Below are 12213 nucleotides of genomic sequence, written 5' to 3' on the forward strand. Positions count from 1 at the left end.
CGGTCAACCCGGGAGTGTAAAACACCGGATCGGCTCAATTTGTAAAAGACTGTGTTAATATCTCAGAGGGGGGTATCGTCATGTATGTACTTTTGGGTCACTAGCCACTAGATGGCATCACTGTTGGAGGCCATTGGGCTGCATGCAGCCATTTTGTATATTAGGCACGTTGGGCCTTAATAAAGCAGAGCCAGGGTCATACCTCTTGGAGTTAAACAGTACTCAGTCTAACAGTTATTGCATACACAACAGTCCCGCCTCCTTTTATTATGTCAAACTGCAAGAGGGCAGGTCCAATCATCATCCACCCCCACCTCAGAAGAAATCTCTGCATTAATTTCTCCGTGTGGAGAGCCAACATTATCAGGATCCTCCCCATTTTCGCTAGTACCCACTTGCTATTATTACATTGCAGTCCATCATAATCCCCAAGGAAATTCATGACCATTATATCTGTGAAGCCTGTATCTTTCGGTATCAGTAAAATGAATTGCTTTTTACCTTGTGTCAGTCATGTGATGCATTGCTTCATAAATTTGATTTTACAACTGTCTAGTGTAAGCTTCCATGTGAGCAACAGAAACCATCTTCCAGGTCCCAGAGAATTGATGAATAATGTCACAGGAGATAATTATTTTTATAATTTCTCCTCATTTTAATACCTATACCTGATTGATTGAAAGGATTTCGTATTAAAGTCAAATTAATGATTTTGCAAAAAGTGATGCCACACTGGTTTCAGGTAGTTTAGAAAATGTTTGTGTTAACAGTATATTGTTTGATTTGATGCAAATTAAACATTCAAATAAAAATATGGAGCTGTATAGTGTAACCAAACAGAAGTCCCATAAGAACATAAGAAACATCTGAAATAGAAGCAGGAGTAGTCCATATGGCCCCTCGCGCCTGCTCCACCATTCAATAAGATCATGCCTGATCTTCGACCTCAACTCCACTTTCCCGTCTAATCCCCAAATCCCTTAGAATCTAAAAGTCTATCAATCTCAACTTTGAATATACTGAGCATCCACAGCCCTCAGGGGTAGAGAATTCCAAAGGTTCACAATCCTTTGAGTGAAGAAATTGCTCCTCATCTCAGTCCTAAATAGCCGACCCCTTATGCCACCTAGTTCTAGACCCTCCAGCCAGGGGAAACAACCTCTCAGCATCTGCCCTGACAAGCCCTCTCAGAATCTTAGATGTTTCAATGAGATCACCTCTCATTCTTCTAAACTCCAGAGAATATAGGCCCAATCTACTCAATCTGTCCTCATAGGACAACCCTCTCATCCGAGGATTCGATTTAATGAACCTTTGTTGCACCACCTCTAAGGCAAGTATATCCTTCTTCGGGTACAACGATCAAAACTGTACAGTGAACTCCAGGTGTAGTCTCACCAAAGCCCTGTACAATTGCAGTACTTCAACCTCCTGCAATAAAGACCAACATATAATTTGCCTTCCTAATTGCTTGCTGTACCTGCATGTTAACATTATGGGCCCGAAATTGGTCGACATACCGCCGCACACTGCCCGCGGACCGCCGACATACCGCCTAAAATTGCGAAATTTATCAAAAAATAACTGCATACTGCCAGATGGAAAATTCATCAGCGACATACCACTGGGCGGTATGCATACCATCCGCCCAAAATTGCAAAATTCATCACTTACCACCAACATACCGCCGACCCTGCAGAAGATGGTTTTAAATCGAACTTCAGTTGGCAGTATGCATCTTTAGTTGTAAAATAAACATTTTGTCTCTCACCCCCCAATCTCTTCCTCCCCCCACAACAGCGATCTCCCCCCACAGCAGCGATCTCTCCCCCACAGCAGCGATCTCTCCCCCACAGCAGCGATCTCTCCCCCGCACTAAGTTCCCCGCTATATATATATATATATTGAAAAAACATCTGAAGAAAAAACAAAACCTCATTTAAAAGTACAAGTAAATAAAATCTCCAATCAAAATAAATAAATACTATTTTGTACCAAGGAATAGTGTACATACCTCCACAGTGATCTCAGGCTGCCCCACAGCGCTCTTAGGCTGGCTGTCTCTGTGGACGCTCGTCGATGCCTCTTGGGGACGGAGCTTCGCAGCAGTGTGTGCGTGCGCACAACTCAGGAGCCGAAGATTCCCGCGTAAAAAGGACTCACCGCCCGCACACCGCAGGCTGCACTCTGCTCGGCATACCGCCGAGAAAAAGGTCATGAAAATCGCACACACTCTGCCCCAGTGGTACCCGGCAGTATGCAATGACATACCGCCGGCATACCACTGAGAAATGGGCAGACCATCGGTTTCGATCAATTTCGGCCCCTCTGTGTTTTGTGTACAAGGACACCCAAATCCCTCTGAACACCAACATTTACCAATCTCTCACCATTTAAATATATTCTGCTTTTCTATTCTTCCTACCAAAGTGAATAACCTCACATTTCCCCAATTATACTCCATCTGCCACCTTCGTGTCCCTTCTTGTCACTCAACCTGTTGATATCCCTTTGCAGCCTCTTTGTGTCCTCCTCACAACTTATATTTCCGCCTAGCTTTGTACTGTCAGCAAACTTGGATTACATAGGATTACATAGGATATACGACATAGAAACAGGCCATTCGGCTCAACCTGCTGGCATTTATGCTCCACTCGAGCCTCCTCTCGTCTTTCCTCATCTAAATCTATCAGCATAACCCTCTATTCCCTTCTCCCTCATATGCTTGTCTAGCCGCCCCTTAAATGCATCGATACTATTCGCTTCAACCACTCCCTGTGATAGCACGTTTCACATTCTCACCACTCTTTGGGTAAAGAAGTTTCTTCTGAATTCACAATTGGATGTCTTGGTGACTATCTTATATTGATGGCCTCTAGTTATGCTCTTCCACACATGTGGAAACATTCTCTCTCTATCCACTCTATCAAAACATTTCATAATTTTAAGGACCTCTATTTGGTCACTCCTCAACCTTCTACGAACAATGACAGCCAGGTAAAGACCATTTGGTTCATCGAGCCTGTCCGACTCAATTGCGATACACTCCACCTCATCTGAAATCATGTCATTTCCTGGGAGGCGCAAAATATCTGGGAAATTCCCACCGACCCACCTAGGCGATCGAAACTAGTACAGCAGATCACTTTGGCCTTGAATTCCTTGCAGTATCTACCTTCTGTAAGAGGTGATCACCGCCGCAGCCAGAAACAGATAATAAAGGTAATAAAGAAAGAATTCAGCGAGTCTGCATCCACCACATGAAGCGACAGCTTGTTACAGAGGGCTACAATTCTCTGGTTAAAGAATCACCTCCTGACGTCTAACTTAGATCTAGCCCTATAGAACTTAAATTTGTGACCCCTGGTCCTGTCTAACCTATTTAATTGAAATAAAATGTCAGCTGGAACACCGTCTATTCTCTTTATTATCTTATAAAGCTCAAAAAGAGGTTTACGCTGCTTTAAGGTATACAGTCCCAACTCTTTCAGCCTATCTTGATAACGAAGATGCTTTAGACTTGGAATTAGTCTAGTGGCCTTCTTCTGCACCCTTTGCAGAGCCTCAATATCACCCACTATGTGAGGAAACCAAAACTGGACAAAACAGTACGCTTCATCTTATACTCAATTGTCCTGTGAATATATCCCCAACACCCTACTTGCTCTAGCTATCACTGCACGGTATTGTTCTTATACCTCTAAGGATGTATGCACTAGAATGCCCAAATCTCTTTCTATCTCCACCATCTTTAATGCCGTTTCCTGAAGGGTGTATGAATGTCGAGCATTTTCCCTGCCCACATGCATAACACTGCACTTATTGAATTTATACTAATTTACCAGTCTTGAGCCCAACCTCCTAACACATTAAGATCTGCCTGAAGCAGATGAGCATCTTATACAGTTCTAATACTCGCACAGATCTGGTATCATCTGCAAATTTTCAAATTGTGCCCCCAACCCCAAAATCCAGATCATTAACAAAAATAGCAAAAAGCAATGGTCCCAACACTGATCCCTGCACGACACCACTGGTGACCGGTCTCCAAACAGTTCCAAATCTATCTATAACTACTCTTTGCCTGCGCCCTGCCAGCCAGTTCTAAATCCAACTCAATATATTCTTTTTTCAAGAGCAAGAAGACCCAGCCTGTTCATCCTTTCCTGATATGTATACCCTTGCATTTCTGGCATCATCCTTGTAAATCTCTGCACCCTCTCCAGTGCCTCTATATTCTTTTTATAATATGGCCATCAGAACTGTACGCAGTACTCTAAGTGTGGTCTAACCAAGGTTCGATACAGGTTTAGCATAACTTCCCTACTTTTCAATTCTATACCTCTACAAATAAACCCTAGTGCTTCATTTGCTTTTTTTACAGCCTTGCTAACCTGTGTTGCAATTTTTAGTGATTTGTGTATTTATACTCTGTTATGTATGCAATAAAGGTACAAACTGAGGACTGTTTAACTGAACAAGGTACAACCTTGTTCCTGCTTTATTACGGCCCAAAGTGCCTGACTCACAAAATGGCTGGCCTTTTATATCAGAGCAGCACCATGTGCGTGCTGCTAAGTGGCCTCCAATAATGACACCATCTGGTGGCTACAAACAGCATGTACATACATGACAATACCCTCCTCTGAGATCTTACCACAGTCTTTTACAGGCTGAGACGGTCTGGTGCTTTACGCTCCCGGGTTGACCGTCTCAGTTCAATTTCGGTCTTGGGTGAATGTGCGGAGTCTGTTGTGGCTGGGTGGCTGACTTGTTGGGGATGGCAGTGACCATGTTAGGAATTGCAATTCCATTTTTATTGAACAAGTCCGTGATGGAAATTCCAGGTTCACTGATGACCCTTGAGTCCATTGAAGGCTGCTGGTAGGTTGGTTGGTCGTCGACGGTTTCTTCGTCCGACTGCTCTGGCTCGTCTGTGTGCCTCAGCTTTGTTTGATCCATGTGTTTCCTGCAAGTTTGCCCATTCTTGAGCTTAATAACAAATACTCTGTTGCCCTCCTTGGCCATGACCGTACCAGCAATCCATTTGGGACCCTGACCATAATTCAACACATATACAGGATCATTAACAGAAATCTCACGTGACACAGTTGCGCGATCGTGGTACCCTAGCTGACTCTGTCTTCTGTATTTAACATGATTACTTAAATCCGGGTGTACAAGAGATAGCTTGGTCTTAATACCTCTTTTTATCAAAAGTTCAGCAGGTGAGGCCTCTGTGAGTGTGTGGGGTCTTGCCCTGTAACTCAGCAGTATGCAAGACAAGCGGGTCTGCAGTGACTCTTGGGTTACTCTCCTCATGCTTTGCTTGATAATTTGTACTGCACGTTCTGCTTGCCCGTTGGACGCAGGCTTGAACGGTGCTGACCTTACATGTTTTATGCCATTAAGTTTTACAAACTCCTGAAACTCCTGACAGGTGAAGCATGACCCATTGTCACTCACCACTATGTCAGGCAGACCATGTGTCTCAAACATGACATCGAGATTCTCTATGCTTGCCGAGGACGTACTGGATAACATGATTATGCATTCTATCCACTTCGAATAAGCATCCACCACTAAAAATATCTTGTCCAGGAAGGGACCTGCAAAATGTACATGGATCCTGGACCAAGGTTTGGATGGCCATGACTACAGATTCAGCAGCGATTTCGATGGTGCTTTGCTGAGCTGCATGCAAGTGTTGCACTGATGGAGGGTGAACAGCCAGTTGTCGTGGTGCATATCGGTACCAATGATATAGGTAAAAAACGGGATGAGGTCCTGCAAGCTGAATTTAGGGAGCTAGGAGTTAAATTAAAAAGTAGGACCTCAAAAGGTAGTAATCTCAGGATTGCTACCAGTGCTACATGCTAGTCAGAGGATAGTTAAGATGAATATGTTACTTGAGGAATGGTGCAAGAGGGAGGGATTCAAATTCCTGGGACACTGGAACCGGTTCTGGGAGAGGTGGGACCAGTACAAACCGGAAGGTCTGCACCTGGGCAGGACCAGAATCGATGTCCTAGTGCTGCTGGGGAGGGTTTAAACTAATATGGCAGTGGGATGGGAATCTATGCAGGGAGACAGAGGGAAGTAAAATGGGGGCAGAAACAAAAGGTAGAAAGGAAATAAGGAAAAGTGGAGGGCAGAGAAATCAAAGGCAAAAATCAAAAAGGGCCACATTACAAAATAATTCTAAAAGGACAAAGAGTGTTAAAAGAAAATAAGTCTGAAGGCTCTGTGTCTCAATGCGAGGAGCATTCGTAATAAGGTGGATGAATTAACTGCCCATAGAGCTGTAAACAGAAATGATGTAATTAGGATGATGGTGACCAAGGCTGGGAATTCAACATCCAGAGGTATTCAATATTCAGGAAGGATAGACAGAAAGGAAAAGGGGTAGCGTTGCTGGTTAAAGAGGAGATTAACACAATAGTAAGGAAGGACATTGGCTTGGATGATGTGGAATCTGTACGGGTAGAGCTGCGGTACACCAAAGGGCAGAAAACGCTAGTGGGAGTTGTGTACAGACCACCAAACAGTAGTAGTGAGGTTGGGGATGGCATCAAACAGGAAATTAGGGATGTGTGCAATAAAGGTACAGCAGTTATCATGGGTGACTTTAATCTACATCTAGATTGGGCTAACCAAACTGGTAGCAATACAGTGGAGGAGGATTTCCTGGAGTGTATAATGGATGGTTTTCGAGACCAATATGTCGAGAAACCAACGAGAGAGCTGGCCATCCGAGACTGGGTGTTGTGTAATGAGAGAGGATTAATTAGCAATCTTGTTGTGCGAGGCCCCTTGTGGAAGAGTGACCATAATATGGTAGAATTCTTCATTAAGATGGAGAGTGGCACAGTTAATTCAGAGACTAGGGTCCTGAACTTAAAGAAAGGTAACTTCGATGGTATGAGACATGAATTGGCTAGGATAGACTGGCGAATGATACTTAAAGGGTTGACGGTGGATAGTCAATGGCAGTCATTTAAAGATCACATGGATGAACTTCAACAATTGTACATCCCTGTCTGGCATAAAAATAAAATGGGGAAGGTGGCTCAACCGTGGCTAACAAGGGAAATTAGGGATAGTGTTAAATCCAAGGAAGAGGACAGAAAAAGCAGCAAACCTGAAGACTGGGAGAAATTTAGAATTCAGCAGAGGACAAAGGACTTAATTAGGAGGGGGGAAATAGAGTATAAGAGTAAGCTTGTAGGGAACTTAAAAACTGACTGCAAAAGCTTCTATAGATATAAAAGAAAAAAATTAGTGAAGACAAATGTAGGTCCATTGCAGTCAGATTCAGGTGAATTTATAATGGAGAACAAAGAAATGGCAGACCAATTGAACAAATAATTTGGTTCTGTCTTCACTAAGGAAGACACGAGTAACCTTCCAGAAATACTCGGGGACCGAGGGTCTAGCGAGAAGCAAGAACTGAAGGAAATCCTTATTAGTCAGGAAATTGTGTTAGGGAAATTGATGGGATTGAAGGTCAATAAATCCCCAGGGCCTGATAGTCTGCATCCCAGAGTACTTAAGGAAGTGGCCCTAGAAATAGTGGATGCATTGGTTGTCATTTTCCAACATTCTACAGACTCTGGATCAGTTCCTATGGATTGGAGAGTAGCTAATGTAACCCCACTTTTTAAAAAAGGAGGGAGAGAGAAAACAGGGAATTACAGACCAGTTAGCCTAACATCGGTAGTGGGGAAAATGTTGGAATCAATTATTGAAGATGTAATAATGCATTTGGAAAGCAGTGACAGGATCGGCATGGATTTATGAAAGGGAATCATGCTTGACAAAACTTCTAGAATTTTTTGAGGATGTAACTAGTAGAGTGGACAAGGAAGAACCAGTGGATGTGGTGTATTTGGACTTTCAAAAGACTTTTGACAAGGTCCCACACAAGAGATTAGTGTGCAAAATTAAAGCACATGGTATTGAGGGTAATGTATTGATGTGGATAGAGAACTGGTTGGCAGACAGGAAGCAAAGAGTAGGAATAAACGGGTCCTTTTCAGAATGGCAGGCAGTGACGAGTGGGGTACCGCAAGGTTCAGTGCTGGGACCCCAGCTATTTACAATATATATTAATGATTTAGACAAAGCAATTGAATGTAATATCTCCAAGTTTGCAGATGACACTAAGCTGGGTGACAGTGTGAGCTGTGACGAGGATGCTAAGAGGCTGCAGGGTGACTTGGACAGGTTAGGTGAGTGGGCAAATGCATGGCAGATGCAGTATAATGTAGATAAATGTGAGGTTATCTACTTTGGTGGCAAAAACAGGAAGGCAGATTATCTGAATGGTGACAGATTAGGAAAAGGGGAGGTGCAACGAGACCTGGGTGTCCTGGTACATCAGTCATTGAAAGTTGGCATGCAGGTACAGCAGGCGGTGAAGGCGGAAAATGGCATGTTGGCCTTCATAGCGAGAGGATTTGAGTATAGGAGCAGGGAGGCCTTACTGCAGTTGTACAGGGCCTTGGTGAGGCCACACCTTGAATATTGTGTACAGTTTTGGTCTCCTAATCTGAGGAAGGACAGTCTTGCTATTGAGGGAGTGCAGCGAAGGTTCACCAGACTGATTCCCAGGATGGCAGGACTAACATATGAAGAAAGACTGGATCGACTAGGCTTATATTCACTGAAATTTAGAAGAATGAGAGGGGATCTCATAGAAACATATAAAATTCTGATGCGATTGGACAGGTTAGATGCAAGAAACATTTTCCAAATGTTGGGGAAGTCCAGAACCAGGGGTCACAGTCTAAATGTGGATAAATGTGAGATTATCCACTTTGGTGATAAAAACAGAGAGACAGACTATTATCTGAATGGTGACAGATTAGGAAAAGGGGAGGTGCAACGAGACCTGGATGTCATGGTACATCAGTCATTGAAGGTTGGCATGCAGGTACAGCAGGCGGTTAAGAAAGCAAATGACATGTTGGCCTTCATAGCGAGGTGATTTGAGTACAGGGGCAGGGAGGTATTGCTACAGTTGTACAGGGCCTTGGTGAGGCCACACCTGGAGTATTGTGTACAGTTTTGGTCTCCTAACTTGAGGAAGGACATTCTTGCTATTGAGGGAGTGCAGCGAAGGTTCACCAGACTGATTCCCGGGATGGCGGGACTGACATATCAAGAAAGACTGGATCAACTGGGCTTGTATTCACTGGAGTTCAGAAGAATGAGAGGGGATCTCATAGAAACGTTTAAAATTCTGATGGGTTTAGACAGGTTAGATGCAGGAAGAATGTTCCCAATGTTGGGGAAGTCCAGAACCAGGGGTCACAGTCTAAGGATAAGGGGTAAGCCATTTAGGACTGAAATGAGGAGAAACTTCTTCACCCAGAGAGTGGTGAACCTGTGGAATTCTCTACCACAGAAAGTTGTTAAGGCCAATGCACTAAATATATTCAAAAAGGAGTTAGATGTAGTCCTTACTACTAGGGCGATCAAGGGGTATGGCGAGAAAGCAGGAATGGGGTACTGAAGTTGCATGTTCAGCCATGAACTCATTGAATGGCGATGCAGGCTCGAAGGGCCGAATGGCCTACTCTGCACCTATTTTCTATGTTTCTATGTTTCTAAGGATAAGGGATAAGCCATTTAGGACTGAGATGAAGAGAAACTTCTTCACTCAGAATTGTGAACCTGTGGAATTCTCTACCATAGAAAGATGTTGAGGCCAGTTTGTTAGATATATTCAAAAGGGAGTTAGATGTGGCCCTTACGGCTAAAGGAATCAAGGGGTATGGAGAGACAGCAGGAATGGGGTACTGAAGTTGCATGATCAGCCATGATCATATTGAATGGTGATGCAGGCTCGAAGGGCTGAATGGCCTGCTCCTGCACCTATTTTCTATGTTTCTATGACGCATGCATGCTTCCAGCTCAGAATCAATTCCTGGCCACCATACTTGGGGCCTGGCGATGGCCTTCATCATCACTATATCAGGATGTGTGCTGTGTAACTCATGCACAAACTTCTCTTTCCCTTTCTTAGGCATTACAACTCGATTGCCCCACAATATGCAATCTGCTTGAATAGACAGTTCGTCCGTGCGACAAATATACGGTTTGGCCTCCTCGTACATTTGCTTCGGTGTGGCAGACCAATTCCCTTTGAGGATGCAACCCTTTACCACCGATAAAATCGGGTCCTGGCTGGTCCAGGTCTTAACTTGTTGAGCAATGACAGGGGTTCCTTCACTCTCAAAAGCATCCATGATTAATATTAAATCTGCCAGTTGTGGCGTTTCCACCTCCAGTGTGGGCAATGGCAACCTGCTCAAAGCATCGGCACAATTCTCTGAACTAGGTCTGTGGCGAATGATACAATCATAGGCAGATAATGACAGCGCCCACTTTTGGATGCGGGATGAAGCGTTGGTATTGATATCTTTGCTCACGGAAAACAACAAAATTAGCGGCTTGTGATCGGTGTATAATTCAAACCTCAGACTGAACAGGTATTGATGCATCTTTTTAACACTGTACACACAACCTAAAGCTTCTTTTTCTACCATACTGTCGGCTCTTTCTGCTTTAGACAAACTTTTGGATGCATACGCGACAGGTTGAAGTTTCCCCGACTCATTGGCTTGTTGTCGTATGTAACCAAATTCCATATGACGATGCATCACAGGCCAAAACTAAACGTTTACATGGGTCATAATGTACCAGCAGCTTGTTCGAGCTAAGCAGATTGGTGGCATTCTCGAAAGCTCTGTCATGCAATGCGCCCCACACCAAGTTGTTGCCTTTTCTCAATAGCATGTGCAGTGGTTCAAGTAAGGTGCTCAATTTAGGTAGGAAGTTACCAAAGTAGTTGAGTAGACCCAGGAACGAACACATCTCTGTCACGTTCTGTGGCTTGGATGCATTCTTGATGGCTTTGGTTTTCACGTCAGTAGGGGTCTGATGCCATCAGCGGCAATTTTCCTCCCGAGGAATTCAACCTCTGGTGCCATGAAGACGCACTTCGAGCGGTTAAGTCTGAATCACACACTGTCCAAACGCAACAGAATCTCTTCCAGGTTGTTCAGATGTTCCTTGGAGTCACGACTGGTGATCAGGATATCATCTTGGAACACGACGGTTCTGGGAACGGAATTCAGTAGACTTTCCATATTCCTCTGGAATATTGCTGCAGCCGAGCGAATTCCAAACGGGCACCTGTGATAAATAAACAGTCCTTTGTCCGTGTTAATGCACGTAAGTCTTTTCGACGTCTCGACCAACTCCTCTGTCATATAGGCCGACATCAAGTCCAGTTTTGTGAACGACTTCATAGAAACATAGAAAATAGGTACAAGAGTAGGCCATTCGGCCCTTTGAGCCTGCACCACCATTCAGCAAGATCATGGCTGATCATTCCCTCAGTACTCCTTTCCTGCTTTCTCTCCATATCCCTTGATACCTTTAACCGTAAGGGCCATATCTAACTCCCTCTTGAATATATCCAATGAATTGGCATCTGCAGTAGGGAATTCCACAGGTTAACAACTCTCTGAGTGAAGACGTTTCTCCTCATCTCAGTCCTAAATGGCTTACCCCTTATCCTAAGACTGTACCCTGGTTCTGGACTTCCCCAACATTCTTCCCGCATCTAACCTGTCCAGTCCCGTCAGAATTTTATATGTTTCTATGAGATCCCCTCTCATCCTTCTAAACTCCAGTGTATAAAGGCCCAGTCGATCCAGTCTCTCCTCATGTCAGTCCAGTCATCCCGGGAATCAGTCTGGTTAGAACGTCTTTCCTCAGATTAGGAGACCAAAACTGAACACAATATTCCAGGTGAGGCCTCACCAAGGCCCTGTACAACTGCAGTAAGACCTCCCTGCTTCTATACTCAAATCCCCTAGCTATGAAGGCCAACATACCATTTGTCTTCTTCACCGCCTGCTGTACCTGCATGCCAACTTTCAATGACCGATGAACCATGACACCCAGGTCTCGTTACACCTTCCCTTTTCCTAATCTGCCGCCATTCAGATAATATTCTGCCTTTGTGTTTTTGCCCCCAAAGTGGATAACCTCACATTTATCCACATTATACTGCATCTGCCTTGCATTTGCCCACTCACCTAACCTGTCCAAGTCACCCTGCAGCCTCTTAGCGTCCTCCTCACAGCTCACACCGCCACCCAGTTTAGTGTCATCCGCAAACTTGGAGATATTACACTC

The 12213-nt window shown here is 44.2% G+C and overlaps 1 long non-coding RNA gene across 2 annotated transcripts in view; it reads right to left on the bottom strand.

The window, feature by feature from the left end:
- LOC139268563 (uncharacterized) overlaps window positions 1-12213 on the bottom strand; it is a 50152-nt gene that overhangs the window by 15862 nt on the left and 22077 nt on the right. Inside the window, exon 3 of one of the 2 annotated variants that reach the window (XR_011594057.1) lies at window positions 11152-11202. The exons of the other annotated variant lie outside the window; for it this stretch is intronic. This is a non-coding gene — a long non-coding RNA (uncharacterized lncRNA). Of the gene's footprint in view, window positions 1-11151; window positions 11203-12213 lie in introns of those variants that run through there. 2 annotated transcript variants of the gene reach the window in all.

The sequence above is a fragment of the Pristiophorus japonicus genome, chromosome 8 (genome assembly GCF_044704955.1).
Source record: "Pristiophorus japonicus isolate sPriJap1 chromosome 8, sPriJap1.hap1, whole genome shotgun sequence".
NCBI classification, from domain to species: Eukaryota; Metazoa; Chordata; class Chondrichthyes; family Pristiophoridae; genus Pristiophorus; species Pristiophorus japonicus.